The sequence below is a fragment of the Denticeps clupeoides genome, chromosome 18 (assembly GCF_900700375.1).
Source record: "Denticeps clupeoides chromosome 18, fDenClu1.1, whole genome shotgun sequence".
Classification (NCBI taxonomy): domain Eukaryota; kingdom Metazoa; phylum Chordata; class Actinopteri; order Clupeiformes; family Denticipitidae; genus Denticeps; species Denticeps clupeoides.
This window is the reverse complement of record NC_041724.1, coordinates 17,768,595-17,784,616: the sequence shown is the minus strand read 5'-3', so window position 1 is coordinate 17,784,616 and position 16,022 is coordinate 17,768,595.

Sequence of the window (16,022 nt, the reverse complement as noted above, 5' to 3'; positions counted from 1 at the left end):
ATTTATTAAAAATAAAAAAAAGTACAGGCTTTGCCATGAAGCTCAAAATTGAGCTCAGGTGCCTCCTTTTTCCCCTGATCATCCTAGATGTTTGGAGATGTTGTGGAAAAAAACAGTTGATTGGACATAATTTGGAAAGGCACACACCTGTCTTTATAAGGTCCCACAGTTGACAGTTCATATCAGAGTACAAACCAAGCATAAAGTCAAAGGAATTGACTTTAGACTGCCAAGGCACAAATCTGTTGATTTGCTGACAGTGGCCTCCAGCTCAAAACCAGTCAGGGGGGTGACCAAGAACCCAATAGTCACTCTGTGGTCCTCTGTGGACAGAGGAGAACCTTCTAGAAGGGAAACAACCTCTGCAGTATTCCACCAATCAGGCCGGTATGGTAGAGTGGCTGGATTGAAACCATTCCTTAGGGAATAAAAGGCCCATGGAGTTTGCCAAAAGGCAAACTCTCAGACCATGAGAAACAAAACTCTGGTCTGTGGTCTGATAAGACAAAGATTAAACGCTATGGTTTGAATGCTAAATGTCACATTTGGAGGAAACCAGGCCGGTATCATCCCTACAGTGAAACATGGTTGTGGTAGCATCATGCTGTGGGGATGTTTTTCAGCTGCAGAAACTGAGATACTAGTTAGAATAAAGTTGGCAGACGGCTGCACACCAATGCGTCCCATCCAACACGATGAAGCTTGAGGGGCTGCAAAGAGGAATGGGTGAAATTGGCCAAAGATAAGTGTGCCAAGCTTGTGGACTCAAAAATAGATGAGTGTCATTACATAGCTTTTATGTGATTTGACAGGGCTCATGTGAATGTCTTTGGAGTTTGTACATTCTAATGAAGAGAATGTCTATTAATGTTGACTTTTTTATTTGTGTCGCAGAAATTCTTTAGCAAAGACCTTGGCAATAAAGCTCTGGTACTCTACATAGGATTCTACATAGTGAGTTTGTCCATTTTTGATAACATTTTGCAAGTGCTGAAAAAGTGGCTGGATGATGATGGATGATACTGGAAGTCAATCCACCCTCTCGTGACATTATCCAGTTTCTTTCTTATATTTAAAAAAACAGAGTCAAGTAAATTTGCTCATTTTGTGGATGACCACCAGAAGACGGTTTTGGAACTGTTTTGAACCATGTCAATTTATTAAAAACAGAACCAAATTCTTACATTTTTCTTTGTGTTTGGAAAGTAGCTTGTTCTGATTTTTTGATACACATAGTGACCTGTCTTTTGTGCTGAACCTATTTATAGTTTATGGCAAGTTTTTATAAATGTAAATATACTTACAAAAAATTCATTCTGACAGATTTCATATTCTAACTTGGTACTATTACTGGTTCTTCCAACTGGAAGACTGTAAAACCCTTACACATTTAGAATAACACAATTTCTGGAAAACATTGTGCATGGTGAATGTATTATGAAAAGACCATGACTGACACCTCTGTCTGAGTCGTAGATTTATTCAAATTGCAAGTTCATTTAAAATTCGATAAACTATTCAGCCCTAGTGAAGAAAATTATACATTTTTTTAAAATTAATATTCATTAAAAGTAGCATGGTCTCCATTTAACCCCTTTTTGAGAACAATTTGTACCTGATCTGTATTTGTGCATTACCAAGTTATTATTTCTTATGTATGTCAATATTTCTGATACAATATGTGGTGTGCCTTAAAACGCAGCATTAAGTCAATTAGTGCACAGCAGAGAACGAAACGCGGAAATCCGGCTGCGCCGACCTGCGTATGGTCCGAGTGAACAAGATGGGATGGAAGAGATCGTCTTTTTGAGTTCTGGGAGCGACGCAAACTCGGATGTTAAGGTTACTGGAGTTTACTGAGATCTGAAAAAAACAGATGCCAAGTCGTTCGTCAAGACCGTTCTTGCCTGTGGCTTTATGATGGGAGTACGCATGCGAATGGGCTTTGCGATAGTAGTGCGCATGTGCATGACACAGTACATCCGGCTGACAGTCCCCGGTCAGCGCATATTTACAAACACTTTAGTTTACAATGCTAACAGGCTGTAACATATGTAAGCATACGTACACGTCTGGTACACTAGACCGATGAGCCATTTAAGGACAACAACAACATTTATTTCTTATATAGCCCAAAATCACATACAGTATGTCTCAATGGGCTTTGACAGGCCCTACCGTTGACACCCCCCACACTTGACCCTTCTGCACACAAGGAAAAACTCCACACAAAAAAAACTCTAGGAGAGAGAAAAAAAAAGAAAGGATGAAACCTTGGGAAGGAGTGATACAGAGATTCCAGGGTAGAGTGATCCTGCAAATGGTGTCAGTGTACTGTTGAAAATGTTTGGTACCTCTGTCCCCCTCTTGACATAGAAATAAATATAAATGACTATGTAAATACTGTAATACTAAGCAATAATGTAATATCCAAAAATAGTGTCTCCTTTTTTTATTTTCATAATGAAATAGATTATTTGACATCCTTATAGTTCCATTTATTACAAAGTGTTGCACGAAGGCCATATAACAAAATAACAGAATTTTCTGATTACAAGATTAAAATCTGATGATACAGTATATATGAGATTTACAATGCAAGGTGAAAAGGGAAATTTGCTTGTCAGTTGCAGAATTCTGCAAATGAATAACAACTCTAATTAGAGTCTTTCAAAACTACATCATTCCTTCAAAAACTATACCGGAAACAATATAATGTAGGATTTAAATAGGGATGAGAGATTACACTTTCTTGCATCATGACCTCAGAATAATTCACATGAAGCAAGGAAACCTTATGTGATAAAAAGTATTATCAAACTTATTCGAGGTTGTCCTGATCTGGTCCGTCATGGCCTTCTCCGGAGTTTGAACCTGTGTTTCATGTTGGTCTTGTGTAATGTTCCCTGATTGTTATCACCTGTGTATCATTTTATAAAACGATCCTGTTCGTGTCTGTTCGCTGTCGGGTCATTGTTTGGTGATGTTTCCCTTGCCGTGTGTATTATGTATTAAACCCCTGTCCTGTGACATCGTACGTATGTGTCCTCCTTCCTCGCCATGTCCAGTCAACGTGACAGAGTTATATTATAAGTGCTATTTTTTCTGTAGATTGTGATTGACTTCTCCAATATGGAATCAAAAGGTCTCTGCCATGGAAAAATAAATCAGGGCTCATACACATGACTGACAGCAGCTTCTCTGAGCCAGAAAGTTCTTCGCTGTCAATGTCAGATGAAAGTACAATGTCTGATGTCACTCTGGAACAATGACACATCAGACAGAAAATTTGGAACACTTTACTCAGGACTCACATTTACAATCCACAAATTTCCCACACAACAACCAGCATTCATTGAATAGAATTACAGAACTGGACAGAGGATTTACTGCACAAACCTCCAGCAAGAACTGTTGAATTGACACACCAAGAGCTCCAGTGTGTTTTCCTTGACACTGTGACAGAAAATCAGGGAAAAGAGGGAAAAGAGGGAGTTTCATGCATGACTGCACCTAACATTTTCCTGGAGAATGGTGTCTCAACTCTGCCCTCCTTTTTGCAAGAGAAACATTCAGAATCAGGGGCAGATAAGTCCATGTCTGTAAGCACCCCCTACCCCCTTACAGCCCCTATTACTGCCTGAGTGAGATCAACACATTTGTGTCAACATGACTGTCCTGACCAAGGATTCGATTCAAAGTGCCTTCAGACCCCCCCCAACCTTCACTGCCAATTTCCGTCCATGGTGGCCTAGCGGTTAAGGAAGTGGGCCCATAATCAGAAGGTTGTTGGTTCAAATCCCGATCTGCCAAGGTGTCACTGAGGTGCCACTGAGCAAAGCACTGTCCCCACGCACTGCTCCCTGGGTGCCTGTCATGGCTGCCCACTGCTCACTCAAGGAGATGGGTTAAATGCAGAGGACACTGTGTGCACTGTGTGCTGTGCTGCTGTGTACCACATGTGACAATCACTTCACTTATTTATTATCTTCTGGGAATATGTAACAGTAGTGGTCTAGATGGAAATGGAACTTCTGTTTCCTCCTCACAAATATCAACTCTGATTTCAGACACCACAAATCCACCATGTAGACCCACTAGCTCACTCTACATCAAGCTTCACAGTAGTCATACCAACTATGCTCCTAAAGACACTAGTTTGAGTGAGAAACACACCTCCCTGGACCCTGGTCAACAGTCTGAAAAAGGATCAGAGCAGGCAGCACATTTCTCAAGCATACTACAGAAGCCTGAAACAGCAGATAGGAGGACCAGTTCCTGAACTGGTGAGCTGGTTTAAACAAAATTATATGATAAATTACATTTGCATCTTTAGTTTTTTCCATGTTAACATTCTCCCCAACTTCTAAAATCTGTTGCACAGAGCAAAGAAGACAATGGATGAGCAGAGCCTTTGTGCTGGATGAGATCAACAACACTATTGAGGAGAACCATCCAGAAGGGACACTTCATCTTCTATCTGACTTCATGCACATTAGGTTCTACCCTCCTTCCAACATAATGTCCCACCTGCTTAGGGATATCTTGTTGAATCCATTTTGCTCCCGTGTTTTGGCCCTAGAGGCCCACAGCCTTCTGATCCGTATACAAAATTAAGTGAAAATTACATTTTCTTTTACCAGAACACAAATGAACATAAAGCTTTGTTATAGTGATCATGTCTTCAGGTGCAGGATCATTGTAAACACACATTTTTTGCTCATGATTAATAGGATAAAAGTTAAAATAAGTGTGGTTGTGTGATGGAAAGGTCAGGGGTAAAGCACATTACTGTCATCATGACCAACCTCAGATGAGCTTGAATCACTCCTCACACTCCTCACATTGGACAGGTACCCAACCATAGGTCTGGTTAAAAACTCCTGTGACATGAAAATTTCACTTTGTCAGATTATCTAACAATAATACGAGTTCCCCCTAGCCTGACTATTGTCTTTTTGGTGTTGAAGTCTATTAAATGACAGTGCTTACAATGAAGAAAATAATAGCCTAACTGATCCTTTTCAACAATGACGTCAGGTGGCAGCATACCTCTAAGAAAGAATAGCATACCACACAGAGCTAATTAGTAGGGTCTGGCAGGAGATCCACTGTGGTGCCGGATGTATACCTACAGTAGATTTCTTTCTGTTTATTTAATATGGTGGCAATGCTCGCTACTTCAAAACATTTTAATACCATTAACTGCGTTAAATTCGTGATTAATTATTTGAGTTTTAATAAGCGGATTTTTTTTGTCAACGCTGAACATAATGTCACTGAAAATAAATCTGATGTTTATTTGTGCCAAATGTGTCACGTTGGAGTAGCGCGAAATGGGGAATTAAATCTTTATTTTACAAACGCATGGAACTGAAGAAACTCCCCACCCCACGGTGCTCCCGTTCCAGCATGCATTCTGTCAGCCAAGTACAATGACTTGGCTGATCGGAGCGGTAAGAAGACAGCCTGCATGTGGAGCGGATAAAGGGGAGTGTCGGGGATAAAGGGGAGTACAGCTGGGTCAGCATTCTCAGATTTGGAGGTTAGTCAAAGGGACTTCTCTTAACATGAGGAACTCAACTAGTAACAGTAAGTAAGTAACAACCTGTTTCCATGTACAATAACGTTACCTGACCGGTCACATGACGCAATAATAAATCCTGTATTATTTATTATATTTTGTAACATGGATGATTATAGACATTACATACATTTCTTACCTACTTACCTTTATGCATTTACACAGCTTGGGTGTTCATAATCACATGGAAAAACACTTCAAAAGTGATCAGAGAACAGTCTGACCACTATATACACTTCTCGAAATAAGTTTGGGATATTGTGAGAGACTTAGTGGATGTCATACAAATGGTGTTTGTTTCACATTTTTGGGATATGGAGGCAATTGTATTGGGGTGATAGACACACCTGATTTCGTGTTTTCTATGTAATGGTTTCATTGTGTACAGATGTGCCTTAAAATGGTTTATAAATTAATGATTGTGCAATTCAAATGTTTTTTTAAAACAACTTCAAAAACATTTCACCCCCATTACAATTGATGTCAGAAGCAGGATCCCTCATATTACAATTAGGGAAAAGAGCATCTAAAATGTAGCTCGCTTTAATACAAATAATGCACATGCAGAGCAAACAAAAAAAACTTACAAGCAGGTAAGCGTCTGCTCCCCTTTGTGAAAAAAAACTGAAAAGTGGGGTGTGTAATTATTAAGCACCCTTTGGTCTGAGTGCAGTCAGTTGCCCACAGACATTGCATGATGAGTGCTAATGACCTGTGTGTAATCTAATGTCAGTACAAATACAGCTGCTCTGTGACTGCCTCAGAGGTTGTTTAAGAGAATATTGGGAGAAACAACACCATGAAGTCCAAAGAACACACCAGACAGGTCAGGGATAAAGTTATTGAGAAATTTAAAGCAGACTTAGGCTACAAAAAGATTTCCCAAGCCTTGAACATCCCACGGAGCACTGTTCAAGTGATCATTCAGAAATTGAAGGAGTATGGCACAACTGTAAACCTACCAAGACAAGGCCATCCACCTAAACTCACAGGCTGAATAAGAACAGTGCTGATCAGAGATGCCGCCAAGAGATCCACGGTGACTCTGAACGAGTTGCAGAGATCTACAGCTCAGGTGGGGGAATCTGTCTTTGTGCACTGCACAAAGTTGGCCTTTATGAAAGATTGTCAGGAAGAAAGCCATTGTTAAAACCATAAGAAGTCCAGTTTGCAGTTTACCACAAGCCATGTGGGGGACACAGCATGTGGAAGAAAGTGCTCTGGTCAGATGAGACCAAAATTGAACTTTTTGGCCAAAATACAAAACACTATGTGTGGCGGAAAAACTAACACTGCACATCACTCTGAACACACCATCCCCACTTTCAAAAATGGTGGTGGCAGCATCATGCTCTGGGGGTGCTTCTCTTCAGCAGGGACAGGGAAGCTGGTCAGAGTTGATGGGAAGATGGATGGAGCCAAATACAAGGCAATCTTGGAGGAAAACCTCTTGGAGTCTGCAAAAGACTTGAGACTGGAGCGGAGGTTCACCTTGCAGAAGGACAATGACCCTAAACATAAAGTCAGGGCAACCACGGAATGGTTTAAAACAAAACATATCCATGTGTTAGAATGACCCAGTCAAAGTCCAGATCTAAATCCAATTGAGAATCTGTGGTTCACAAATGCTGTCCATCTAATCTGACTGAGCTGGAGCTGTTTTGCAAAGAAGAATGGGCAAGAACTTCAGCCTCTAGATGTGCAAAGCTGGTAGAGACATAGAGTTATTTATTTGTAAAAAATGTTTGTATGATTTTTGTTCCACTTCTCAAGTGTACACCACTTTGTATTAGTCTTTCACATGGAATTCTAATAAATTAGATTCATGTTTATGGCTGTAATGTGGAAAAGGAGGCTGAATACTTTTGCAACCCACTGTATGAACTCTGTTCACTCTGTTCATTTGAAGAGCAGCATATTCATCTGAGTATGTATCTCTTTGAACAGTCCCTAATATGAGTCTTTTGGCTGCTGCCAGTTCTTCTTGGGTGTGAAGGCCACCGCAATGATGCCAGCCTTTGCACAAATGCTGTGGTGTGTTCATGGTGTCTGACTTGTGTGAACGCACCTGATGTATCAAGAAGGAAATAGCTCTCAGCAGGGACTTCCACAAGAAAAAACGTTGGAACCTCTCAGATGAAAAGAATTTCAAGGCAAAAAAAAATAAAGTGAAGTGATTGTCACTTGTGATACACAACAGCACACGGTGTTTAATTTGTCATCTGCATTTAACCCATCATCCTGAGTGAGCAGTGTGTGGGGATGGTGCTTTTGCTCAGTGACACCTCAGTGGCACCTTGGCGGATCGGGATTCAAACCGGCAACCTTCTGATTACGGGACCGCTTCCTTAACCGCTAGGCCACCACTGCCCACCACAAGCAGTTACTTGTGGCCTTATGTCCACATCCTTTTTGGGATCTATCAGCTCAATGTGCTCACATCTCTCCAGCTTTGCAGGCTTGTACAAAAAGTCAGGTTCTTTAAACCAGGTGGTGTCTCCAAATTGTGATGCTTCCACAGATCTGGTGGCTAGATCAGCTGGGTTCTTCTCAGAAGGAATGTAATGCCACTGGTCAGGGGATGTCGTCTGGCGAATACGATACGCACGATTATGTACACACAAAATTAAACACTTTGAGTCATTACAAATGTATCCACCTTGCTGTCACAGTAGAATTTAACAGCATCTGGTTTGTGGAACAGCTCATCTAAGATCAGCTCTGCCAACTCAACGGCCAGGACCGCACCACGGAGCTCCAGGCATGGGATTGTGGGTTCTGGCTTTGGTGACAGCTTAGCCTTCCCCAGCACAAATCCGATTTCACAATGGCCATCTTCTGTTACAGCTCTTAAGTAAGCCACTGCCACTATTGCCCAATTTGAGGCATCAGAGAAAAGGTAACGTTCTATATATGCAGCCTTTGTGAGTGAGCTTTTCCAGCGATATTTCCACTCCTCCCACTTGCTCATCTTTTCTTCAGGCAGAGATGAATCCCAGTCCTGGACTTCACAAGACAGCTCTCGTAACAGCAGCCTGCCTTTGATGGTCACTGGAGCCGCCAGACCCAGGGGGTCAAAGATGCTGTTGACGACTGACAGCACACTGCGATGGCTGTAAGGTTTGTCATCGACTGCCACCTTGAAAGTAGAAATCCTATAATTAGCAAATGGTGCAGTCTCTGCATTCAGTGCATGAATGTAAATGTAATAATACTGCTCCGGATACAGAATGTCCACCACAGAGCCTTGACCTCAACCCCACCTAACACTATGGAAATTAAGTGGAAGTCCAGACCTTCTCTTCCTACAGAAGTTCCTGAACTCAAATCCCCCCAGCCACCTATCTAGTTTTAAAGCACCAGTCACATTGTTTCTTTTGAATCCAGGTTCCACCCAGCCGATATTGCCAGTCTTCCTTGGGACTTCTATGACATCAAATTGTCCACTTAGGAAGCAACTGTCACGGGGCTGTGGTGTGATGTGATGAAAGAGTGGGGCAGTGGTGGCCTAGTGGTTAAAGGAGCTGCCCCGTTCGAAACCTGATACGCCAAGGTGCCACTGAGGTGCCACAATCAAAGTGAAAGTGAAACCATCAGTTCAATAAAGCATTTCACCAGATGATGTGAACTGTTGTTTCGGTTTCCACTAGGAATAATGGTGATAAATGAAATTGTAGCAAATTCACAAAATATACTGTAAGCAGTGAGTTTTCCTTTTTGTTTCAGGATGGTTCTGATCTTTCAAAAGATGCTGGTCTTAGCAATGGAGGTGGACAACTTCCCCACCTGCTGCTCAAACAAACTTTTTCAGCAGATGTTCCATATGCTCATTAGCAATGACACGTGCAGATACCACAGGCGTGTGTGAGAGAGAGAGATGAATGAATAGCCATTGTGTATATATAAAGTCCCTGACAAAAGTCTTGTCGCTTGTGTACAAATTTACCTCAAGCGCTGCTGAAATATATTTCTAATCAAGATTTTTTTTTCTAAGAAATTTACTCATTTTATTCCCAACAGCTTTTGTAATAATCTTCCAGTGCAAATCGAAACTGTCAATAAGTATTCTAATATTCAAAGATTGGTAAAGCCCATTGAGTCAATTTTTGTCATATGAGCTTCACCTATGACTAATAATGGATCAGTTAGGTCTCAGGTGTGTATAAAAAGAACATGCCTAAGATTCACCCTGAGACTAAAAAATGTATTAGCAAGAGGCTGAAGACCAGATCCACTGCTGGTGTGGCAGACATCAGGATAAAAAAAAGATTTGAAGACGTTTTTGACAAGCCCAGGTCAGGCAGACCCCGCAAGACAACTGCTTGAGAGGACCGTTTGATGGCTCAAAAAAAGGCCAACCCACTGCAGCAGAGCTCCACGAGACCCAGTCACCTGAAGTCCCTTTGTCAACCAGAGCAGTTTGTCGGATTCTGTCTCGAAATGGCTTCCATGGTTGAATCAGTGCCCACAAGTCAGCACTAAACAAAAGACAATTGAAAAACTGTGTGGCATTTGCCAAGGCCCACAGCCTGCTAAAAGGATGGATGCTGGAAAAGTGGCAGAAGGTGGATTTTTCAGATTAATCTTCTGTTGAATTAAACCACAGTCACCGCAAATATTGCAGGAAACCTACTGGAGCTCGCATGGATCCGAGATTCACCCAGAAAACAGTGAAGTTTGGTGGTGGAAAAATCATGGTCTGGGGTTACATCCAGTATGGGGTTGTCAATATCAATAGTCTGAAATACCAATAAATCTTTTATATTCCCAACCATAAAAGAGGCCACTGTGCAAAACATTCCTATTGCTCATTGATTGGATGTGAAAATTTGCACAAATGTTCCATAATGTGAGATGCTGAAGAACCAGTGTTTTTTTTGTTTTTTTTTGCCAAACAGGAATTGTTCATGATGTAATTTCATGGTGATGTTGACCTTCTTCCACTTACGGATGATGGAGGCCACTTTAATCCATTTTGGAATAAGACTGCAATATAACAAAATGTGGAAAAAGTGATGTGAACACTTTTCTGATGCACTCTATATGCATTTTGCCTGTGTATTCCATTCTGTGGGGCAGGACGCTTTATTTAATTTTAGTCAGTGTGCTTATTTGTCAGAAAGGACAACTGATATATAGAAAGAACAAAATAAGAAATTGTTAATAAGAAATTGTTGAACATTTTCAGAGTTTTGGATACTTTCATTTTGGCTTTATTTTACTCTTTTTTGTGGCCAACTGTGCTTAAAAATGTTTTATGGGGTGGTCTTTTAATTAATCAATTGGTGTTAGAAATAGCTCATATGAAAAGCTAAAACCCTATCAAATTATGTTTAATGCATTGAAATAAATATTTTTTCAGTGAAATTAATTCATAATTTAATCAAGACAGACAGGTCAAATTTTGGAAAGACAAAAGTTTTGTCGCCTATACTGAAAATGTCAGCAAATTAAGTAGTGGTGCTATGAGATCCAATTTAATATCTTGTATGACTTCCATTAGCTTGAAGGACTGCATCGATGCGGTTTGGCAAGGATTCCGACAATTAATTGATGATGTCATCAGGAAAGCAGCCTTGCATTCCTCCCAGACTTCATCAATGTTCTTTGCTTTCATCTTCCATGCTTTCTCTTTCATCCTACCCCACACAAGCTCAATGATGTTTATGTTTGGTTACTGGGCTGGCCAATCCTGGAGTATCTTGACCTTCTTCGCCTTGAGGAACTTTGATGTGGAGATGGAAGTATGTGATGGAGCACCATCCTGCTGCAGAATGACGCAGACTGGGGCATGTTCCAGAGTAGTTCCGGAAACATCAGTGAGTTTGCGGAAGCGGTTGTGAGTTTCATTGGTAAACTAACGGACAACACCGTTCAGAAAACGATCAGAATCCCAACGATCCCAATCAGAAGCCGTGGGTGGATAAAACCATCCGCGACGCTCTGAAATCTCGCACCGCGACCTATAACGTGGGGTTCGCTTCCAGGGACATGGAACAATACAAGGCTGCGTCAGGAAAGCGGTGAAGGAGGCGAAGCAGTGCTACGGGAAGAAACTGGAGTCGCAACTCGAACAGAGTGACTCTAGGAGCCTGTGGGACTAAGGACAATAACGGACAATAAAGCACCAACATCCGGAACGACGAACGCGGACGTGTCTCTGGCAGACGAGCTAAATACATTCTATGCTCGCTTCGAGGCTGCAGCTAAAGGCGCTAGCGATGCTACGGCTAGCGACTCTAACAGCTGCAGACAGGAGGACACTGCCAGCACCGAGAACGCGTTCGTCATCACCGAGCATGACGTGAGGAGAGCCTTCAAGAGAGTGAACACCAGGAAGGCAGCTGGACCAGACGGCATCTCGGGGAGAATCCTCAGAGCCTGCGCAGACCAGCTAGAACCTGTGTTTACAGAGATATTCAACCTCTCTCTATCTCAGTGTGTGATCCCCACATGCTTCAAGGAGTCCATCATTGTTCCTGTCCCCAAGAAAACCCATCCTGCCTCCCTCAACGACTACCGCCCTGTTGTCCTCACCTCAGTAGTGATGAAGATCTTTGAACGGCTGGTCAGAGACTTCATCATTTCTTCATTACCAGATACACTCGACCCACTACAGTTTGCGTACCGTCCCAACCGATCCACAGACGACGCCATCTCACATCTCCTCCATACAGCACTCACCCACTCGGAAAGGAAATTATGTTAAAATGCTTTTCATTGACTACAGTTCAGCATTTAACACAATAATCCCTTACACACTCACCACCAAGCTGGAGCACCTGGGACTCAGCTCATTTCTCTGTCAGTGGATCTCCAACCAAGCTACAAAGCAGGAGAGGACCTACCAGACCCCTGTTATCAACAGGAGCCCAGAGGAGAGAGTTGACAGCTTCTGTTACCTCGGTGTTAACATCACGCAGGACCTGTGATGGTCCTGTCACTTCAACACCATGGTGAAAAAGGCCAGGCAGCGTCTCTACCACCTCAGACACCTGAGAGACTTCAGACTGCCCTCCAAGGTGCTCAGGAACTTCTACTCCTGAACCATAGAGAGCATCCTGACGGGAAATATCTCAACCTGGTTCGGGAATGCACCATGAAGGACAGGCGAGCCCTACAGAGGGTGGTTTGAACAGCCAAATGAATCATCCGTACCAAGCTCCCTGACCTTCAATCTATCTACAGCAAACGGTGCTGTAACAGGGCCAGGAAGAGAGAGAAGGACCTCACCCACCCCAAAAATGGACTCTTCTCTCTGCTGCGATCAGGGAAGCGCTTTCACTCCCTTAAGTCCAACACAGAGAGAATAAGGAGGAGCTTCTTCCCGCAGGCCGTCCGAGCTCTCAACAACAACAGTACATAGAACTCCAGCACTTTCACCTCCAATCACTCCGGACTCTTTTGCACAAAATCACTTTGCACAAAATCACTTTGCACAAAATCACTCTGCGCTTTTTACTTTACTGCTCTTTTTTTTATGGCTCTTTTCTCTTTTCTTTAAACATTGTCTCTAACTAATTTGCACACCTTTACCCTACCAGTTACACATATTTTATGTTAAAGACGTAAAAGTGTAATATTTGGTTATGTTTGCAACATTTGCATATTGGTTCATTGTATACTTGCAACATTTGCAATACTGTGGTCTGTAGTAGTCGCAAAAAGCATTTTACTGCATATCATACCGTGTATAACTATGTATGTGACAAATAAAATTTGAATTTGAATTTGGCCTCTTTTATGGTTGGGAATATAAAAGGTAACTAAGATTTCTTGGTATTTCAGACTATTGATGTTGCCTTCCACCTTGCAGATCTCTCGCACAGCCCCATACTGGATTTAACCCCAGACCATGATTTTTCTGCCTCCAAACATCACTGTTTTCTGGGTGAATCTCGGGTCCATGCGGGCTCCAGTAGGTCTCCTGCAATATTTGCAGTCACTGTGGTTTAATTCAACAGAAGATTCATCTGAAAAATCCACCTTCTGCCACTTTTCCAGCGTCCATCCTTTTAACAGGCTGTGGGCCTTGGCAAATGCCACACAGTTTTTAAATTGTCTTTTGTTTAGTGCTGGCTTCTGGGCACTGATTCAACCATGGAAGCCATTTTGAGACAGAATCATACAGACTGTTCACACAAAAAAACTCTAGCAGAGAGAAAAAAAAGAAAGGAAGAAACCTTGCGAAGGAGTGATACAGAGAGGGACCCCCTTCCAGGGTAGAGTGAGCCTGCAAATGGTGTCAGTGCAGGGTTGGGGATGATATAATAATAAGTTCTACAGTTGTAGGGTTGGAGAAGTCCAGAATGTTGTCCAGTGTCATGGTGTACATTGCATGTCCAATATGGTGTTACTGGTCCACTTGAAGATCCCTGAAGTTGTAGTTGTAACAGTGGTGGTGGCTGTGGTGACCCTCTGGTTTGTTTCATGGTATATCCTCGTTTAGCAGTTGTCAGGAACCAGGATTTATTTGCTGGTCTTTTCACTGGGGTCTGCCAGTAGTCTGGGCGCTTGATTCCATGTCTTGGAGAAAACAAACAGAATCAGCGGCAGACGGTTGCACTGTACGACCAATACTGAAATGTGTGGTAATAGGGGTATATTGGTGCTACAGTGGCCCGGTACCCTAACTAGGACAGCCTAACTAGGGTGAATTTAATTTTGTCTGTGTCTGTGTCTAACGGGAACTCTGTGATAAACTGGACTTTATAATTGACACTGCGTCAAAGTGAAGTGAAATGAGTGGCTAGGACTTAAACAAAAAGCCAGAGAAAACAGATTTCAGATTGGAGTCCCGGACACTGACAGGCAAGCCGTTCCACAACTGCGGAGCTCTATAGGAGAAGGATCTGCTCCCAGCTGTGACCTTCTGTACTTTTGGTACCAGTAGTGACCCCGCACACATTGATCGAAGGGGGCGTGGCGGTTCGTAAAGAACTAAAAGTTCACTCAGGTATTGCGGGGCAAGACCATTTAGAGCTGTATAGGTCAAAAGTAGGATTTTGTAGTCAAACCTAAATTTGATGGGTAACCAGTGCAGTGATTGTAAGACTGGGGTGATGTGGTCAAATTTCCTAGTTATAGTTAAAACTCTGGCTGCAGCATTCTGTACAAGCTGGAGTTTACTCATGCACCTACTAGAGCATCCAGACAGTAATGCATTGCAGTAATCTAACCTTGATGTAATAAATGCATTGACCAACTTTTCTGCATCATGCATTGAAATGATATTTCTTATTTGTGCAATATTTCTAAGGTGAAAGAATGCTGTCCAGGGTTATGGTGTAGTCAGCCAGCTTATGTGTGGCTGCTTGAGGCCCAAGTACAAGAGCTTCTGTCTTGTCAGGGTTTAACAGGAAAAAGTTGGTGAGCATCCACTGTCTAATGTCCTTCAGACAATTCTCTATTTTGTTCAGCTGCTGCCTCTAATCTGGCATTGCTGACAGATACGTAGGAATGAAAGCTAATACCATGTTTGCGGATGACGTCGCCTAAAGGTAACATGTATAGGGAAAAAAGTACAGAACCTTGTGGAACACCAAACACCATCGGTTGGTCAAATACGATCTGAACCATTCAAGGGCTGTTCCCTTAATCCCAGTAACATTCTCTAACCTGGCAAGGAGAATAGCGTGCACTCAGATCAAGCAGGACAAGCAGCGAGATGCGTCCCTGATCATAGGCCAACAGCAGGTCATTAACCACCTTAACCAGCGCTGTCTCAGTGCTATGATGAGATCTAAATCCCGATTGATATACTTCATGGATATTGTTACAGTCTAGGTATGCGCTCAGCTGCTGGGCTATGACTTTTTCTAAGATTTTTGATATACATGGAAGGTTGGATATCGGACTATAATTTGAAAGCTGACTGCAATCAAGATCAGGCTTTTTAATCAGGGGTCTAATGATTGCTACCTTGAATGAACTTGGTACGTGGCTGATGCTAAGCGACGAGAGCCGCGCTAAGAGCCTTCTTATAGTTAAGCAGGCTCTCCTTCCAAGCTATTAAACGTATTAGAATATGTTTCATTTACTTTGACGCCATTTGCGTTCTAATTACTGGGCGGTCTTCTTAAGCGAGCGCATGTGATCATTAGCAATCAGCAATCAGCAATGGATCTAGTCTTCAGCCTCTTGTTAATCAACACACGTCCCCACTTATTGCTCCCCGGGCGCCTGTCATGGCTGCCCACTGCTCACTAAGGGTGATGGGTTAAATGCAGAGGACAAATTTCACTGTGTGCACCATGTGCTGTGCTGTTGTGTATCAAAGTGAACAGTTATTCTGTTCAAATGAACTGATGACGTTACAGTCTGTAAAATTACCGTGGGGAGAGAACAGAGTGTAAAAAACTTTTTCTCTACCCACACCAAAGCACTGTATTCAAACCACTCCAACTTGATGTTACCTGGCAGAAAGAGGCATGGCACA